The 20,209-nt window shown below is 39.5% G+C and overlaps 1 protein-coding gene and 1 long non-coding RNA gene across 3 annotated transcripts in view; one reads left to right on the top strand and one right to left on the bottom strand.

Moving 5' to 3' along the window:
- The window catches only part of WASF2 (WASP family member 2), a 73,383-nt gene that overhangs the window by 23,540 nt on the left and 29,634 nt on the right, over window positions 1–20,209 (top strand). The window lies entirely within an intron of this gene.
- On the bottom strand, window positions 523–19,096 carry LOC122480157. Its single transcript, XR_006296520.1, has 2 exons — window positions 18,984–19,096; window positions 523–1,751 (listed from the first exon to the last, which is right to left on the bottom strand). It is a non-coding gene; the product is annotated as an uncharacterized LOC122480157 (long non-coding RNA).

Genomic DNA, 20,209 nt, shown 5'->3' with positions numbered 1-20,209 from the left:
TATCTACCATTTTACATATGGGAAAACTGATATACAAAGAGATTAGGAAACCTGCCCACGATTCTGGATAGAGATCCTGGGTTGAGGGGAAAAAAATTCCTATAAAGAGCATTATTGGGACAACATTTTCTAAAACTTAGGTATTGGAGCACCTAGCTGGCTCAGTTGATAGAATGTGTGACTCTTGATCTCAGGATTTTGAGTTCGAGTCCCATTTTGAGTGTAGAGATTACATTAAAAAATATTTAAAAAAATAAAATAAAATTTAGATATGGATTTTATGTTAAATAACAATGTATCATTGTTAAATTTCCTTTTTTTGTTTTATTTATTTAGAGAGCGTGAGCAGGGAAGGGGCAGAGAGAAAGGATCTATGCTGTCAGCGCAGAACCTGTTGAGGGACTTGATCCCACGAACTGTGAGATCATGACCTGAGCTGAAATCAAGAGTCAGACATTTAGCCAACTAAGCTATTAAGGCGCCCCTGTCTTTTTTTTTTTTTTTTTAATAAAGATTTACTTCTTTAAGTAATCTCTACACCATACGTGGGGCTTGAACTCCCAACTCCAAGATCAAGAGCCACACGTTCTACCAACCAAGCCAGACAAGCGCCCCTCAATTGTTAAATTTCCTAATGGGATATTTGTATGATAGTTTGCTATTAGATGACTCCCTGAAGTATTTAGAGATAGGGGCTACCATGTCTGCAACCTATTGTCAAGTGATTTTAAAAATTAGTCATAAGTTAGAGTGTGAGTGTGGGAGAGGGTGTGGAGGGAGAAAGAGAGAGAGAGAGAGGGAAATGAATGTGGTAAAGTGTTAATAATTGGTGAACCTAGGTGGAGTGCATAAGTGAGTCCTTTGTACTATTCTTGCAACTTTCCCCCGAGATTGAAATTATTTCAAAATAAAAAGGAAAACAAAAAAATGTAATGAGGTCACACAACTGAAGAGTTTATGTAGGAGGACTGAGATTTGAACTCAAGCCATTTGGTTCCAGTCCACTGTGGGTTTTTTTGTTTTATTTTAATTTTTTAAAAATGTTTGTTTATTTTTGAGAGAGAGAAGGAGTGTGAGGGTCAGAGAGAGAGGGAGACCCAGAACCTGAAGCAAGCTCCAGGCTCTGAGCTGTGAGCACAGAGCCCAACACAGGGCTTGAACTCATGAACTGCAAGATCATGACCTGAGCCTAAGTTGGGTGCTCCACCGGCTGAGCCACCCAGGGGCCCCACCAGTCCACTGGGTTTTTAATCACAGTACTATTGTATTGTTCCATTCATAGCGCTAGATGAAAGAAATAAATCTGTACTGAATTTTAGTTGGGACTATGATTGGATCCTGAACCTTGAGCCGTTTTAGCAGCCCTGCCTCCTGGTTTCTCAAGGATAGGGTGATCATATAACTTATTGTATAAACCAGTTCACTTTTAAAAGTATGAGGGAATATACTATTAATAATTACTGTGGAACAATTGATGCAAACCAAGAAGGGTGGACAGCCTAAAAGGATACTACTTGGCAGATACCAATTTTAACAAATGTGACAAGACATGATAATTGCTTCATTATAATTGAATTTTGTTTGCCATAGATTCTAGTTTACACAATACAGACACGTTTTTCTCCTGCCAACAAACCTCGGGCTTTCACCTGATGCATTTTCATATTTTCTCCTCTTGATTTTGCTAATTCTTCTGCTTCCTTCCAGACCACTTGGGAAATATTCTTTGTCAAACCCCATTTCCTCCAAGACTGAAAAATACCAACAAGAATTTCTGTAACAGTTGTCCAGTTTTTTAAAATATTGGCATTTAATCCATAAATCTCCAAACATCTTTATTAACATGATTTCTACAAGGAGAGGAGCTGGTAAAATGTATCTGTATTGCTAGATTGGCAGAGAAGTATTGCTGTTGTCAACTTCCCATAGATATTTGGAAAAACCTTATTGTATGGTGCTGGAGGCTGTGTTAATGTTAGTTAAGGAGGATTATACCAGTGTAGAATCAAAGGCAGATATGCTGTCTCATTGATCTGTTGCCCAGGTAGTGTTCATTCCCATTTTTCTAATCATACTTATTTTCAATTTTGTTGCCCTGGAGCTCTGTCCAATTAAAGACGTTGACCTTCACTAATACAGGACTAGTATTTTTTGGTCAATCTCTAAACAGGCTTTCAAAATTATTATACAATGATCTGCTCTGGATTTTATTTATTTACTTTACAGTTTATTTATTTTTAGGGATGCCTGGGTGGCTCAGTCACTTGAGCATCTGACTCTTGGTTTCGACTCAGATCATAATCTCGCAGTTTCGGGAGTTTGAGCCCCACATCAGGCTCTGTGCTGACAGTGCAGAGCCTGCTTGGGCTCTCTTTCTGCCTCTCTTTTCTCCCTCTCTTTCTGCCTCTACCTCACTCACGCTTTCTCTGTCTCTCTCAAAATAAATGAATAAAAAGTTTTAAAAAAACTTTAAAAATTTTATTTATTTTTAGAGAGAGAGAGAGAGCACATGTGTGGGAGAGGGGCAGAGAGAGAGGGAGAGAGAGAATCCCAAGCAGGCTCTGTACTGTCAGCACAGAGTCTAGCTTGGGGCTTCATCTTATGAATGGTGAGATCATGACCTGAGCCGAAATGAAGAATCCGACCCTTAATGAAATCAAGAGTCAGACCCTTAATGGATTAAGCCACCCAGGGGCCCCTGCTCTGGATTTTAAAGATCACAGTATCTTTTGGCTCCTCCTTCTTCATATAGAATGTATTTAACCAAGTATAGCTCCACTAGAACAGGAGAGGGTGAGATAGAGCAAGGATGCTGAAATTTAAATCAGATAGTTTTCCTTCCAGTTAGCTACTGTGGCATAAGGTTTGGGGAAGGAGTAGATAAAACAAATGATTAGCATAATTTTTTTAAGCCACTAAAGTGCCTTTTTTTCTTATATCACAAAATGTGCTTTTATAGTAACAATAGTCTTAATAATAATTACACTTTTATTTTTAAAAATAATGTGGATGTATAAGTTCAAAGCTGTTAAATTTCTTCTGATGGGTTTTTCTTTAAATTCAGTGAATTGCTATATTTAAAGGGATAGTTTTTTTTTTTTTTTTTTGCATCTAATTTAATGATTGAGTGGCCTCTGAAACCAGCTTTTACTTAATTTAAAAGAGGCTTTCTTTTTCTTTTTTTTTTAATGCACACTGTCAGTGCAGAGCCTGATGCAGGGCTCAATCTCCTGAACCATGAGATCATGACCTGAGCTGAAACCAAGAGTTGGACACTGACTGAGCCATCCAGGTGCTCCAAAGAGCCTTTATTTTAAAGATATCTGCAAGTGTCATTCTGATCAACCATGCATTAATCAAAATCAACTTATTAATTGTTTTAGACATTAATTTTTGAGAGAGAGAGAGAGAGAGAGAGAGAGAGAAAGACCGTGAGTGGGGGGAGGCAGAGAGAGAGGGAGACACAGAATCAGAAGCTGGCTCCAGGCTCTGAGCTGTCAGCATAGAGCCTGACATGGGGGCTTGAACTCACAGACTACGAGATCATGACCTGAAGTGAAGTCAGACACTTAACTGACAGCCACCCAGGTGCCCCCCAAATCAGCTTATTAAAATATTAACTTGATTTATCAATTTTGTATTTGATATAGGAAATCAAACCTTGTGTCCAAAAGAAGGCTCTATTCTTGGAATACAGAGATACACGAAAATGTTGAAATATTGTGGAATCTCAAATCTTTATGTCATGGATCTTTATTTCTGCCATTATTCCATTCATCTAGCCATTTTGTTCTAATGATAATAATATTTGCCACTCAATTTAAGGAATACTGTGAATACTATCTTGGTTTATTTCAAAATTTAGATAAAATGGGCAAATTCCTAGGAAAAGATAACAAGATGACTCATGAAAAAATTGAAAACCTTTAACTATTAAATAAATTGAAATTATAGTTATCTTCAGAAAACACCACACCCAGATGAAATTCTGAAATACAGCCTAAGTTTTTTTTTTTCATGTTTTTATTTAAATTCCAGTCAGTTAACATGCAGTATAATACTAGTCTCAGTGATTCATCACTTAACATACAACACCCAATGCTCATCCCTACAAGTGCCCTCCTTAACCCAGTACCCATTTAACCCATTTCCCGTCACCCTGCCCACCTCCCATCCAGCAATCCTCAGTGTATTCTCTATAGTTAAGAGTCTGGGGGCACCTGGATGGCTCAGTCAGTTAAGTGTCTGACACTTGATTTCAGCTTAGGTCATGATTTCAGGGTTGTGAAATCGAGCCCTGCATAGGGCTCCTTACTGGGCATGGAGCCTGCTTAAGATTCTCACCCTCTCCTTCTACCATGCTCTTTCTAAATAAATAAAATAATAAATAAATAAGTAAAAAAATAAATAAAAATAAATAAGGCACCTGAGTGGCTTGGTTGGTTAAGCATCTGACTCTTGATTTCGGCTCATGTCATAATCTCGTGGTTTGTGAGATTGAGCCCTACGTTGGGATCCTCTCTCTCCTCTCTCAAAAATAAATAAATTTTAAAAAAATAAATTAAAAAATTAAAATTTAAAAAAATTTTATAAATTTTGAAAAAAAAGTGTTTCCAGCTTAAGGTTTTAGAGTCATCTATAAATTCCACTTTTCCGTGCTATTGGAAGCCACCATTAAGAAGGTGACTGTATGGTTTACAATTTCATTTCCTGGGACCTAATTGACACAATTTATTTTTCATTAGCTCTCACTCCCTTTCTCCTCTCTTGCCTTTTCTCTCATTTTTTCTTCATAGTCAGCAAGAGTCAGAAAGGGTCTTTCCATTGTTTAGATACTTATTTTCTCAGTAAATTCTGCTCATCTTTCTATATACTTATCCAGTATTTTATGGGGGATTGATGGGTGACAGAAGTGCTGCTTATTAGCACCTCAGGTTTTAAAAGATGGTAACTTTCCCTCAAAGAGCTCACAGTCTATCCCTGTTACAAGTGCAATGTGGGATATGTGGTATAATAGAATGCTATTGAAACAGAGGGCTTGATTAATTCTTCCTAGGGAACAGGGTCACAATAGCTTTGTGGAAGCAATTCATTTGAACTGAGCAGGGAAGGATTAATAAAATTTCAAGAAGCATAGGGGAAAAAAAAGAAAACAGATAAAAAGTGGGTATTCCCGGAAGCAGGAAATGTCTTGAATGATCACAGAGGCATGAGAGTGCAGGAGGGCATCTGTGGTGAACAGTGGCTGAAGTGTAGTGCACTAGAAAGGTGTGGCCAGAAAGGAAACTAAAGAAGTACATTGATGGCAGATACTGAAGGGTTTTAAGTATCACATATTTGCCCTGATCATTCACTCTCAGATTTTCTCAGTCTCAGTCCTTCTAAAATCCCTAATTCACCTTCAGTTCTCAGATGAAAAATTTCAGGTGTGCCTCTGTGTCAATATGGCTGAGATTTGGTCATACAGTTTTACCCTGGTGCTGAAAGACACCAGTCTTTATCTGGTTAATTACTGGGAGGCAGCATTCTGAATGACCTACAGCCATTTTAGGCTTTCAGAGAAGATAATTTCGGTGTTTTGGAAAAATAAAAAGTAGCTCCTTCCTATCAAAAGGGTTGGGAATGTTCAGCTTCATTAGCAGTCATCAGGGCAATGCAAATCAAAACTACAATGACACATTCTTTTATGTCCATCAGATTGGCAAAAATTAAAATCTGACCAAATATGTTGGCAAGGATATATGAAGCAACCAGAACCCAGCAAACAGAAGTGTAAACCTATTTTGGAACACAATTTGGCATTATCTCATGATTGAAGATTTTCATACTCCATGACCCAGCAGTTCCACTCCTAGGTGTCTACCCTTAACAACCTTATACATGTGTACAAGGAGACGTGTACAAGAATGTCCATAGCAACTTCGTTGGCAGTAGCAAAAACATAAGCATTCCAAACTGGGAAAAATCCCAGTATCTATCAACTTTAGATTGAATAAATAAATCATGGTATAGCCATATAATATAATACCATGTAACAGTAGAAATGACTAAATTGCAGCCATTGCAACATGAATGAATCCCAACAAATAGTAGAGTGAAAGGTTGCAGAAAAATGTGCATTAGATTCATGTGAAGTACAGAAACATGTGAAACTAAACTATAATGGTTTGGGATACAGATATGATAAAACTGTAAAGAAAAATAAGGGAATAGTAAACACATTTCTGGATAGTGTCATCAGAGTGAAAGGGAAGGAGATAGGTTTGGGGAGAGGCATGTAGGGGACTTTAAAGCTAATGGTGATATTCTTTTTATTTTTTTTTAAGTTTATTTTTAGAGAGAGTGTGCACAGGTACTTGTGGGGGAGGGGTAGAGAGAGAATCCCAAGCTGTCAGCGCAGAGCTCGCAGAGCTCGAAATGGTGCTTGGTCTTAGGAATGGTGAGATCATGACCTGAGCCGAAATCAAGAGTCAGACGCTCAACCCACTGAGCTACCCATGTGCCCCTAATGGTGATATTCTTAAACTAGGTGGTAGGCAGGCACACTGATGTTTGCTAAATCACAATTCTTTTTTTTTTTTTTTTTAAGTTTGTTTATGTAATCTCTACATCCAGCGTGGGGCTTGAATTCATGGCCTTGAGATCAAGTCACGTGCTCTACCAAAAGAGCAAGGCAGGTGCCCTCTCACGATTCTTTATTACCTTACACGTATTTCTAAAAGTTTTTGTATCTGTAAATTGTAAAGCATTAAGGTAAGGTTGATGATACTGAATCTAGTCCAGTGTTCCCCCCCTGGTAATACTTTTACAAACACATTTTTCAGAATGTAAAAAGTGAGGCCCAGAGAGACTAAATAATTTAATTGTCCAAGAGGGAAAGCTTATCAGTGACAGCCTGGCCTCAAACTCTGTACAGAGTATTTTCTGTCATCTGTTGTAACTCTCCCATTATGTAGATTCTATCCATCAATTAGAAGCGCTTCCACTTGGAATACTGCCTCAGTCTTTCACCCTCTCATGTAGTACGTTCTCCACACTGCTGCCAGAGAGAGCTTTCTAAATGCAAATCCCATCATGTCACTCTCTAGTCTCAATCTTAAATAGTTCCCAGTAGCCTTCAGCACACTCCAAGTGCTATAGTGCAGCATACAAGGATCTCTGTGCCTCAGCTTCTATCTACCTTATTAGCCTTATCGCTCATGACTTCTTGTACTTCAGCCACACCAAGCTATTTGCTGCTCTTGGAACATTGTTTGCCTCTGCACACACTGTTCCCTTCATCTGAAACTTCTCTTAACTAATTTTTTTTTGTCCTTTAAGACACCCTTTCTTAACTACGTCTGCCCGCAGTCTGAGCTGGATGCCTCCACAACATCTTGTGTAGTCATACTTATGAAAAGAGTAATTTTGTCCCCTTCAGTAGCTTTTGAGCTTCCTGAGGGCAGGGACATTGTTGAATTTATCCCCAGTGTGTGGCACAGCGCTCAGTACCTAAGGTTCATTGAAGGAAGGAGGGAGGGAGGGAGGGAGGAAGGAAGGGAGGGAGGAAGGAAGGAAAGAAGTGCTCAGTACATAAGGCTCATTGAAAGAGAGGGAGAGAAAGAAAAAAGGGAAAGAAGAAAGGAAAAAGGAAAAGTGGATATCAGTTTATACAAATCTCATATGTGGTTAGAAGCTGTCATATGTTTGCCAGATTCTCACTATCTGTATCTGTATTTATAATGGTAGGAAGGAAGGGAAAGAAAGAAAGGCAGGCACGTTGGCCGGTGGCAGGGTCAGTTGGTGGGGACAAAGTATTGGTGCTGGGGGAGGGGGGCAAAAAGCTGATTTGGTGGGGAAAGAAAAGGTTCAGAGGCTTATTAATGTTTTAGGCCACGTGCCTGGAGATTTTAATGACAGCCTGGATTTCTTTCAAGTTTTTAACATGTGCTGATTTTCATGACTTACCCTATTCTGACCTTCCTTAGCCTTTTTAGAAATGTGTCTCCTTTGGCTGATAACTCTTAATCATTTCTCTCTTTACATTAGAAGATAAGAACTTTGAGGTGCATGAATAAAAGGGAGGTGGCAGATAGCTTGTGTTGGTTGGGATGGCCTTGGTTGTTTTTTTGTAATTAAAAAAATTTTTTTTTAATTTTTTTTTTAATTTTTAATGTCTCACTCTGCTATATACAGATTAGACCTCTAATCATTTCCTAGGGTTTGTAGAGTATGTATAGATCCCGTCTTGTGATCTGATGAGTTACTAGGAATCTTAATTCTAAAACAAAGGTTGGGGCACCTGGGTGGCTCAGTTGGTTAAGCGTCTGACTTCAGCTCAGGTCATGATCTCACACTCTGTGAGTTCGAGCCCTCATCGGGCTCTGTGCTGACAGCTCAGAGCCTGGAGCCTGCTTCAGATTCTGTGTCTCCCCCTCTCTCTGCCCCTCCCCTGCAATGCTCTGTCTCTCTCTGTCTCAAAAATAAATAAAAACATTAAAAAATTTAAAAAAATAAGTAAATAAAACAAAGGTCAAGCTTGGGCTATTCAGATTGAGTTCTCTTCCCTCAGAAAGCAGCACTATTAAGACTGAATGTCCAGACACCCTCCCTATCCTCACCTTCATAATGGCCAGAGCACAAGAACCACTAACTGTGGCTTCATTCGTTTGATTAATATTGAAGTTTGTTTGGTTTTTTTGTTTACTTAAATTTATTTCAATTCAAGTTAGTTTATTTTGAGAGAGAGCGAGTATGAGCAAGGGAGGGGCAGAGAGAGAGGGAGAGAGACCTAAGCAGGCTCCATCCACACTGTCAGCACAGAGCCCAATGTGGGACTCAGTCCCACAAACCGTGAGATCATGATTTGAGCTGAAACCAAGAGTCGGACGCTTAACCAGCTGAGCCACCCGGGTGCCCCTCATTTGATTAATATTTATTGAGCATATTCTCTGTACCTAGCATGGTGATAGGCACTAGGATCAGAGATGATTGATCACTAGCCTTAAAGTATTTGCAGTCTAGTGGGAGAGCAAGTAAGAAAATCAGTCCTTTTAATGCAGTGTGATGGGATAGGCATGCACAGGGTGTTACGGGAGTTTAAAGAATGTGTGGAGAGGGGCGTCCAGCTCCCCTGGGGCAAGGCATGTCAAGAGACATTTCACTTGAGCTCAATCTTGGAAGACCTTAGAAGTTGGTGAGGGTGTGGTGGGTGGTCAGATTTGAACAAAAGTATGGAGGCAAGGGAGAACATTATGTAATCAGGAGCCATGGGAGGGTCTGTGGGACTTCAGGGATGGGTATGTATGTATGAAGTTGTGATAGTAGATGAGACTGAAGCCAATATAAAGAGACCATATTGTGAATGACATTTTCTACTCTCCTAAATAAAAGGAATTATCAGAAGTGTTTTCATTCATCCAGTGTTAAAAGTTTAGTGTTTCTCTTACTATTGTCTCTTGAGCAACTGAGTTTTATTGTGTTTTATTTCTTTGATTTGTTTCTTTTTATGATATTTGAGTTTGGAGCCCTCTTGCTTTTTATGCTCTGAGTACCATCTAGTCAGACCCCACACTCAGGCATTGTGGAATGGATGACGCATTGCTTTTAAGGCAGCTTGGAAGTAGGAGGATTTAAATGACCTTCAAAGACTAATGTCAGGCCCCCATGTCAATGTCATTGCAATTCATGCATGCATGGAGAGTAGGAAAGAGAACTTAATTATGGAGGAGGGGAATTGTAACCCTGCTTGAATGGGTAGTTGAAAGTCCTGGGCACGCCCCTTAGCCTCAAAAAAGGACTTTCTTACATTTGCTGCCAAAGAGGTCATAGGGAGAGCCCAAGATAAATACCATCCTCCTTCTGGGGTGTGTAAGTCAGTCTTATTCTTCCGCTTCCACAGGTGCAGAATAGGTTCACCAAATAATATTCTGATCTCCATTGAACAGAATTTGGCATCTTATTGTCCTTCTCCAGAAAATCAATCCCTCTAAAGCATTGAACGTGGCAATTTTAGGTCAGCAGGCATTTAAAGACACCTTTTTAACTTTTAAGTGCTGGCCTAATAAGATATATTTTGTACAAAAATACCAGTGTTATCAAGATGAAACTTGAATCATTTAAATCCTGAAAGGGGCTAAGTTTTAGCTGCTGGTATACCTTTTACCTGTGAAATTCCTTGTTGTCTTATAATGGTGCTGTCCTGGAAGACTGTGATCATCATCAGATATCAGGCTCCATTCCCTTCTGCTAACCTTTGGTAACTGTTCAGAATTCATTACAGTGTTTGAGAATGAGGGAACCCACAATGACCCATGTGACTATCCTTTCAAACCATAAAATAGCTTTCCATAGTTAGCCTGGATGACAGCAGAAGCCAGCCTTATGTAGTCAGGAACTGCTCCAACCTGGCTATAATCAATGACTGAAGGAGTTAGTCATAGTTACCCTCCTCCATTTCATTAATTTGTTTTGGGAAGTGGTATTAGTGAGGCAGAGTTGCATCTTTGGTTCATTAATATAGGGTCTAAACAGGAAAATCTATTTCAGTGAAATCCTTGAGACTTGCAGAAAACACAACGCTTCTTATACTTTTTTTTAAGATTTTATTTCAGTAAAAACATTTTTTTTTAAGATTTTATTTTTAAGTAATCCCTATGCCCACCGTGGGGCTTGAACTTAAAACTGTGAGATCAAGGGTTGCATGCTCTCCCAATTGAGCCAACCAGGCACCCTGCTTGTTAGTACTTTATTATTTTATTTATTTATTTATTTATTTATTTATTTATTTATTTATTTATTTATTTATAACGTTTATTTATTTTTGAGACAGAGAGAGACAGAGCATGAATGGGGGAGAGTCAGAGAGAGGGAGACACAGAATCTGAAACAGGCTCCAGGCTCTGAGCTGTCAGCACAGAGCCCAACGCGGGGCTGGAACTCACGAACCGTGAGATCATGCCCTGAGCCGAAGTCGGACGCTTAACCGACTGAGCCACCCAGGCGCCCCTTGTTAGTACTTTAAAGGGAGCTTTTCTTTTGCAGGGAAAGTGCTGTATATATACGGCCCTGGTTGTTATCTCTACAACATAAATATTCATATGGTTTTAAAGTTTAGAAAAAGTTCTGTGTTAATCTAAATCAAGTTTTACTTTTTCTATATACATAATTCATATCTTAAAATAACACTCACTGATAGATTTTGGTAAGATATAGAAAAACAAAACAAAGTATCATCTTCTTAATTCCTCTTCTGTGTAAGCCTTTTCCCTCCATTTTAATGGAAGTTTTTCAGAGCACAGACCGTGGCAGAACCCATTTTCAAAGCAGTTCATAGAGATTTAGCTTTGCAATTTATTTGCCCTTGGTCACCAAAAAAGAGTAGAAACCAAAGAACTAGATGGCTGCTGAGGGAAACTATTGTAACAGCAAACTTGAAGGGCTAGAGACCAGAGAGAAAGGAGAATGCTTGGGGTGGTCTTAGAGAGCTAAAATGGTAGTCACAGAATATAAATTAGGTAATGGAAAATTTAGGGTACTATACCAAAGCCATCCTTCTAACAAATTTTGGCCTGGAATTGTCTTTGTAAGTAAAGCTTTTGTGATTATTAGAATGACAGAATTAGCTCTTGGCTTTTTGTCCCAGAAGGCATTAGACTCTTTAACATGATTTATGGCAGACAAGAAATACCAGTTCAGTTAGGGCAGGTGGTATTTAATTACCCCTCTCTGTGGGAGTGGGGCTATTCTCACTAAAATTGTTTGTAGGTGAAATCACAACAAAGATCCATAAAGTACAGCTTTATATGTATATATTTTTAAAAAGAGACATCAGTTTCTTGCATTTTTCAAATGTCAAAGGTTAATTTAAAATATTAATGCTGAAAAGATTAATTTAAGATATTAAATCTACCAGGCAAGAATACATGTACATATTGTAATTACTTCCTTTTTACAATTAAAGTAATTGGATTATATTTAATGAGGTATTTACATTTAATAATTAAAAAAGACTTATCATTTCAGTATTCCCCATATGCAGAAAGAAATGGGGGAAAATTATATCACTTCTGATATAATTATCTTTACTTGGGCTAAAAAGGGAAAACAACCATGCTCTTTGGAAAAAGTCAGAAGAGTATTATTTTAAAAAATAACATATATAGTTTAAGAATTACCCATGGGAATGTGTTTTGGTTCATTGTAAAAGAAGATGAAAGATGAGGTGCTTAAAAAAAAAAAAAAAAAAAAAAGCCCCTGATGACAAGATTTGATGAGCCAAACAGTGCACAGAGAATGAAACTTAAAGTGATTTTCAGGGACCCTGCAGATGAAAGTAACTCATCAGAAGTGATGGAACCCCAAATGCCTGGCTGTTTGAAAACAGGAGTTTGTTTGAAAAGCAGTAGCATCTAAGCATGTTATGTGAGGCTGGCACTTTAAATGAGCCAGTGTTTATGTTGTTTAAAGTGAAAGATGTGAAGCCCCTGAGCAGCTGGCTAAAATTGGGTGTAGAGAGGGAGAAAGCAGTATGTTATCCTCATTAACACCGTTTCAGTTCTAGGGTAAATATGTCAGGAAGGCTTTCTTGTGTTAGCATGCAGTCTTTTTTCAAGGGAGAAGAAACTAGTCTAGGGCTTCGTGGCACTTGTGTATGAGAATGAGAAATAGGAGCTTATTTGTATAATTTCTTGGTTTGTGTGTTTTTTTGAAGAGTCAGTGTGGAGTCATGGAATAAGCATAAACTTTTGACATAGATAGACCTGGGTTTAAAAGTTGACTGTGTGACTTTGATAAAGTTACAGAACTGCTCTTAGTTTTAGTTCTGTCATCTGTAAAATCAGAATGCTAAAACTTACTTCATAGAAGTGTTTTGAGTAGTAGAGATATATAAGAAAACGTGAATAAATACCAGCCATATTTTAGGCATTCAACACTTATTGAGCAGACACTATAGGATACAAAGAAGTTTTAAGAATCCCACCCTTAGCTGCTGTTGTTAGTACTACTTCTGTTAGGTTTAAAGGTATTTTGTTTTTCAGTTCCTGTACTCAGAGAATTGTACACTCCAAAAATCTGTACTACAACATAGAATGTAATGACTGCCATCAAAGAGGTTCAGCATACCTCTTCGGCACTTTTGGAAAGGGAGAGATGACTTCAGACTAGAAGAGTCAAGGAAGGCTTCTTAGAAGTGGTGACATTTGCCTTGGGCCTTCAAGATGAAAGGATTTTTTTTTTTTTTAAAGAAATGCCATGATCCAAGTAATAGTCCCTTTGAGACTATTTGTCTTTCAAAGTTTGTAAAGTGAAAAAACTGAATTGATTTTTGACTATGATTTGGAAGACTGATACTCTTTATCTTAATATTTAAAATTGTCATAATATAAACAGAGGCCATCTATTTCTTTCTCAGTATTTGTCTCTACACTCCCAAAGAGCCTGTCCCAGAAGGTAAGAGACCCACCTACTACTTGGCCTCCACTGAGACTGAAGAAAAGAGGATCAATTAGGAGAGCCTTTTGTGTAGTGTGCTCAATGCTGTTTAATTTGATTTGCTGTCCTTAAATTATTTCATTACCACCAGGAGGTGAGTCTAAACAAACTCTGCATTCCTTTGAATTAATAGTAATCAGAGCTATCAGTTACTGAGTACCTACTGGGTGTTAGACATCCCTCTAGAAGGCTCACATATGTTATCTCATTTTATCCTTAGAACCATCATATGAGGTAGATTTTATTTTTCCCATTTTACAGATGAGGCTTAGAGAGATTAACCAGCCCAAAGTCACATAATGAGTGGCTCAGGAAATCCTTGAATCTCTTGACTGAACATCCCTCTGAGTTCACCAAGCTGTATTGATTTTTGAAGGTGGTAGGCACCTATGTGAGTATTAGCTGTAAGAAAAGAACTTTCTGGGGGCGCCTGGGTGGGTCAGTCGGTTGAGCAGCCGACTTCAGCTCAGGTCATGATCTTGCGGTCCGTGAGTTCGAGCCCCACGTCGGGCTCTGTGCTGACAGCTGAGAGCCTGGAGCCTGTTTCAGATTCTGTGTCTCCCTCTCTCTGACCCTCCCCCGTTCATGCTTTGTCTCTCCCTGTCTCAAAAATAAATAAAAACGTTAAAAAAAAAAATTAAAAAAAAAAAGAAAGAAAAGAAAAGAACTTTCTATCATTGTCCTCAGTTGTGACCATTCAAAAAATTAATTAAATATGTCATCCAAATATGTTCTGTGCTTATGGTAATGATATTATACCTATTGGCAGTGCTTTCTTGTTTGTTTGATTTCGGGACACCTACTTTTCCTTGTTATTCCTAGAATTACTCTGTGTATGTACTTGAAGATAAATTGAAATTAATCAGACTTTAAGATTATAATACTTTGTAATACCTCTTTATTATGGAGGGCCTTGCAAAACTAGAGTGGAAATCAACCCTGACCTAAACAGGGAGGACGGGGCTGTGATCCCTGTGAGAAGGGAAATAAAAGAGGTGAGCCCTGTGATTACCTGGCTTTCTGTCTAAATGTCTCTTCTTTTTTTTTCTTTTCTTTTTAAATTTTTATTTAAATTCTAGTTAGTTAATATACAATGCAGTATTGGTTTCAGGAGTCGAATTTAGTGATCCATCACTTACATACAACACCCAGTGCTCATCATAACAAGTACCCTTCTTATTACCCATCAGCTATCTAGCCCATCCCCCACCCACCTCCCCTCCACTAACCCTCAATTTGTTCTCTATTGTTAAGAGTCTCTTGGGGCACCTGGGTGGCTCAGTCGGTTGAGCGTCCGACTTCGGCTCAGGTCACGATCTCGCAGTCTGTGAGTTCGAGCCCGCGTCGGGCTGTGCGGACAGCTCAGAGCCTGGAGCCTGCTTCGGATTCTGTGTCTTCCTCTCTCTCTCTGCCCCTCCCCCGCTCATGCCCTGTCTCTCTCTCTGGCAAAAATAAACATTAAAAAAAAAATTTTTTTTTTTTAAATTTTTTTTTTTTTTTCAACGTTTATTTATTTTTGGGACAGAAAGAGACAGAGCATGAACGGGCGAGGGGCAGAGAGAGAGGGAGACACAGAATCAGAAACAGGCTCCAGGCTCTGAGCCATCAGCCCAGAGCCCGACGCGGGGCTCGAACTCACAGACCGCGAGATCGTGACCTGGCTGAAGTCGGACGCTTAACCGACTGCGCCACCCAGGCGCCCCCCAAATTTTTTTTTTTTAAAAAGACTCTTTTATGGTTTGTTTCCCTCTCTTTACCCCCCCTTCCCATATGTTCATCTGTTTTGTTTCTTAAATTCCACATATAAGTGAAATAATATGGTATTTATCTTTCTCTGACTTACTTCCTTTAGCATAATATACTCTAGCTCCATCCATGTCACTGCAAATGGCAAGATTTCATTCTTTTTGATGGCTAAGTAGTATTCCTCTGTGTGTGTGTGTGTGTGTGTGGGTGTGGGTGTGTGTGGGTGTGCGCGTGCGTGCATACACTGCACCTAGATGTCTCTTCTAACTATGGAGCAGGGTGGGGGATTCCAAACAGAGCACACTGGTCTTGCTGAACTGAAGAGACATTGTAGTTCAAGGGGAGCTGAAGCAACTGAAAGCAGTGTGGTTGAGTTCTGGAAAGGGGGAAGCTATGAAGAAGAACTGCTCTAGAAATCTCAGGGTCTTGGGGCGCCTGGGTGGCGCAGTCGGTTAAGCGTCCGACTTCAGCCAGGTCACGATCTCGCGGTCCGTGGGTTTGAGCCCCGCGTCGGGCTCTGGGCTGATGGCTCGGAGCCTGGAGCCTGTTTCCGATTCTGTGTCTCCCTCTCTCTCTGCCCCTCCCCCGTTCATGCTCTGTCTCTCTCTGTCCCAAAAATAAATAAAAAACGTTGAAAAAAAAATTAAAAATCTCAGGGTCTTTTTGAATCTTTGCTGACCACACACATGACTGGGATCACACTGAGGGAGAATGGGGAAAGAGTGACCAGGAAGCTATGAGCAGGGAGGTGTTTGAGTTCCTACCAGCCAGAATAGAGAGCCCATGGTGCTCACTGGGAGCACCCAGTAGAGATTGCAGAGGGGCCGCATCTTTGCACTGGGGTTAAAATACCCATAGAGTATAGGCTACCCTAGAGCCATCCTAACAAAGCTTTTTAAAAACAAGCCTTACAGGTACCCAACTGAACCAAAAGTAGCTTAACTACCTACCAGAATAAAGTCTGACACTTTTGAAACCAACATTGCTAGATAGTCAACATTGTAATAGCATAATGTCTAACATCCAGTCAGAAGTTACCATGTTTGGGGTGCCTGGGTGGCTCAGTTGGTTGGGCTTCTGACTTGATTTTGGCTCAGGTCATGATCTCACAGTTTATGGAATCAAGCCCCATGTTTGGCTCTGGCTCTGAGCTGTTGGTGTGGGGCCTGCTTGGGTTTCTTTCTCTCCCCCTCTCTCTCCCTGCCCCCCCCCCTGCATCTCTCTAAACAAACAAACTAAACAAACAAACATACATTTTATTTTTTAAATTTTTTTTTTTTCAACGTTTATTTATTTTTGGGACAGAGAGAGACAGAGCATGAATGGGGGAGGGGCAGAGAGAGAGGGAGACACAGAATCCGAAACAGGCTCCAGGCTCCGAGCCATCAGCCCAGAGCCCGACGCAGGGCTCGAACCCACGGACCGCGAGATCGTGACCTGGCTGAAGTCGGACGCTTAACCGACTGCGCCACCCAGGCGCCCCACAAACATACATTTTTAAAAAAGTCACCAGATTTACCAGGAAAATGTGGCCCATATCTAGGAGAAAAATCATTCAGTAGAAACAGTCAGAAATGGCAGAGATGATGGAATTAGCAAACAAGGATATTAAAATAGCTCTATGTTCAAGTATATACAGGAAAATACGAACATACTGGTTAGGAGATAAATATTGTAGCCTTGCAAATCATTAGTGGAGTAAATTTCCAATCTCTCATTTTTATTATCTTTGTTCTTCTATGGTGTTAATGATTTGGTGGAATTTGAATGTGCTTGTAGAAGTCTGAGTTCTAGAATCATAGCCTTTTAGGGTTGGAGAGAAATTTTAAAGGTCATTTGTCTACCCTTTCATATTATAGAAAAAATAAATATATTTTATTGATTCTAAGATGCACGTTTCCCCACATTTTTATTTTTATTTAAATGTTTGTTTATTTAGAGAACAAGTTGGGGAGGGGCAGAGAGAGAAATTCCAAGTAGGCTCCACCCATCACACAAGGCTCAATCCTATGAACTGTGAGATCGAGACCTGAGCCAAAATCAAGAGTTGGGTGCTTAACCTGTGAGCCTTCCAGGTGCCCCTCCCCACATTTTAACATCTCTTGAACTTGAATCATGATATATCTCATAATCAATGGCATCTTAGATTTGATGAAATGTGGTAAAAAGCCCATTAGAATTGTAACTTTTCCATAAATTCTTAGTGGTAGAGTTCAAGACTTCTGCTTATATTACCCCCACTTGGAAAACCTTCCTCTTTTATTATTATTATTATTATGTTTTAGATATTTTTTTATTTTTTTAAATTTAATTCAAGTATAGTTAACATACAGTGTTATGTTAGTTCCAGGTATACAATATAACGATCCAACTATTCTATACATTAATTAGTGTACATCATAAGTGTACCCCTCTTTATACTTTATATCCAAATCCTGCCTGTTTGATCCCTTCAAGTCACAGTGACTGTTTCATCCTTTCTGTTGTTATCATTGACTGCATCATTCATTTGATAACTGAACTTCTATTTATTTGCTGTATTGTTACTAAACTGGTTTTATCTGTCTCCTCAAATTATAAGCTCCTGTAGTCAAGGAAGGGAATTTATACTTCCTTGTGTCTTTTAGTGTCTACTTGATAGATATTCATTGATTGATAAGGGTACTACTATAATTAGTTAAGTATTAATACAACCTGAAACTTATTAATAGTATTGTTTAATGGTTGAGGGAACCACATATAAAACATTTTTTAATGTTTTTCTTTTTTTAGTGTTTATTTTTGAGAGAGAGCATGCATGCGTGTGTACACACACACACACACACACACACACACACGCATGAGCGGGGATAGGGGGCAAAGAGAGAGGGGGACAGAATGTCTAAAGCAGGCTCTGTGCTCTCAGTGCAAAGTTCAATGTGGGGCTCAAACCCACGAACCGTGAAAGCATGACCCGAGCTGAAGTCAGACACTCAAGTGACTGAGCCACCCAGGTGCCCCATGAAACATTTAGAACAGGGGTACTCAGTTGGTTGAGCATTCAATTTCAGGTCAGGTCATGATTTCACGGTTTGTGAGTTCAAGCCCCACATCTGTGCTGAAAATGTGGAGCCTGTTTCAGATTCTCTCTCTCTCTCTCTCTCTCTCTCTCTCTTTTTCCTCTCTCTGCCTCTCCCCAACTCGTGCTTTATCTCTCTCTCAAAATAAATAAAAATAAACTTTAAAAAAAAGTTTAAAGTCACTACATCTTAAAAAAAAAAAACATTTAGAACAGTGCCTGGCACATAGTTAAATGCTAGATATGTGTGGAACTCGTACTTCCACTACTACTACTATGACTACAACAGAAATCACTCTTTTTTTTAAAGTAAGCTCTGTGTCCAGCGTTATCATTGACTGGAGATCAAGAGTCACATGCTCTACTCGTCGAGTCAGCCAGGTACCCATCACTAGGACTATTACTATAATTGTTTTGTGCCGGGCACTGTGTTAAGCATTTTACACATGCATTATTTTATTTTTCGTCATAACAACCTTACAAACTAGGAATCATTATACTAACTTAACAGATTAGGAAACAGACTGAGAGATTATACTGCTTGCCAAGGTCCCAAAGCTAAAATTTGGCAGTTGGGAATTGAAACCCACACCCCTGCCTCTTACTGTCCATGCTCTTGCTACTCTACACCACTGCTTATTAGGTTTTGACGGCTTTGGTAACTGCTTAGTAAACTGAGGGTAGAAAAAAAAGAATGGGTACTTACTTTCCCTCTGTTCAAGGACTTTTCCTTATAAATCCCATATTTTGAGTGGTGAATAGACCTTGGGAGAGGAAGTAGATGTACAGCTGCCCTTTGCTGCTGACTCTTAGTTGCTGGCGGCTTGGCTATTAGTGACAGATGAGTGTGTGACACTTTTTCAGGAATGAATTCTTGTTACAGCTGGCAGAATAGAACAGTTGATATGGAATTGCAGTTTGCTCCATAATTCCACTTCCTGGTGTTCAGATGCGGTTGTCATTGCTAGGTCTCCCTCCTTACTTAAGTTGGTATATTAACAGTCACATCCAGGACTGCTGCTTCTGCCTGCTCCATGACCACACGGTGTGTTTGTACGTTGCCCTGAGCTGTCAGCAAAACATTTTGCTGAATCTCCTTTTTTGTTGTTGCTCTGCAACCTTTTTCCCCCTGGCCTTTCTCAGTTGTGTAAAGTCAGTTTCTTTTTTGGCCTTTCCATCCCAGAGAGAAGCTTGAAATACGAAGTGAGGCATCATAGGGATTAAAATGAATGGTTAGACAGCTGGCAGGATGAAATGAGACTCAGTGCCTGATGTGTGGTTCGGCTCTGAATATCTCCTTTCTCCCTCTTTTTCAAACCCACCTCTGTATCTAATCACCAGTGGTTGTGCCAGTGACCTGTCTATAGGGAGCTTAACCTAGTGCAATACTCACTGCTACTTGGAGGAACCAAGAAAGAAAGGTTGCACTTAGTCCTATCCACTTTATCTTTGAGTAAGATAGTAAAGTGGGATTTAGACATTCTTCCATAAAAACCAACTGTGTGTTCCCATATGTAGCACATGCCCAGGTTTGGCTTACTCACAGGTACTCAAGCCTGGGTATTTGGAGAGGAATGCATTTTGTATCTACCCTCTTATCTCAGGTTTTTAGGCACCAGTAACTGGAGATCACTTTGTCATTGGCGAAAAATTAAAAAAGGAAGCTCTTACAAGTGAAGAATACTTTGTTGGGGCTTGTGTGAGTTAGTGGCATATTTCTAGTAATCTTGTGAACTGATTTGTTGAGGTTTGATGCTTTGTTTTGTTTTGGTTTGTATGTTGGTGTTTGTTTTTCAGAGGAGCTTAGTTGTTTTTCATGCTAGACTCCTGTATGAATTCAATGCTGAATTAATGACTACAGCTGAAAGGAATCTGGTACTTGAGTACCGACAAATACCAGGGGTAAGATTTCTCCATTTCTAAGTAAAATCA

Source organism: Prionailurus bengalensis, chromosome C1, assembly GCF_016509475.1.
Source record: "Prionailurus bengalensis isolate Pbe53 chromosome C1, Fcat_Pben_1.1_paternal_pri, whole genome shotgun sequence".
NCBI classification, from domain to species: domain Eukaryota; kingdom Metazoa; phylum Chordata; class Mammalia; order Carnivora; family Felidae; genus Prionailurus; species Prionailurus bengalensis.
The sequence above is the reverse complement of the archived record's forward strand: the minus strand, read 5'-3'. Positions and strand labels throughout refer to the sequence as shown.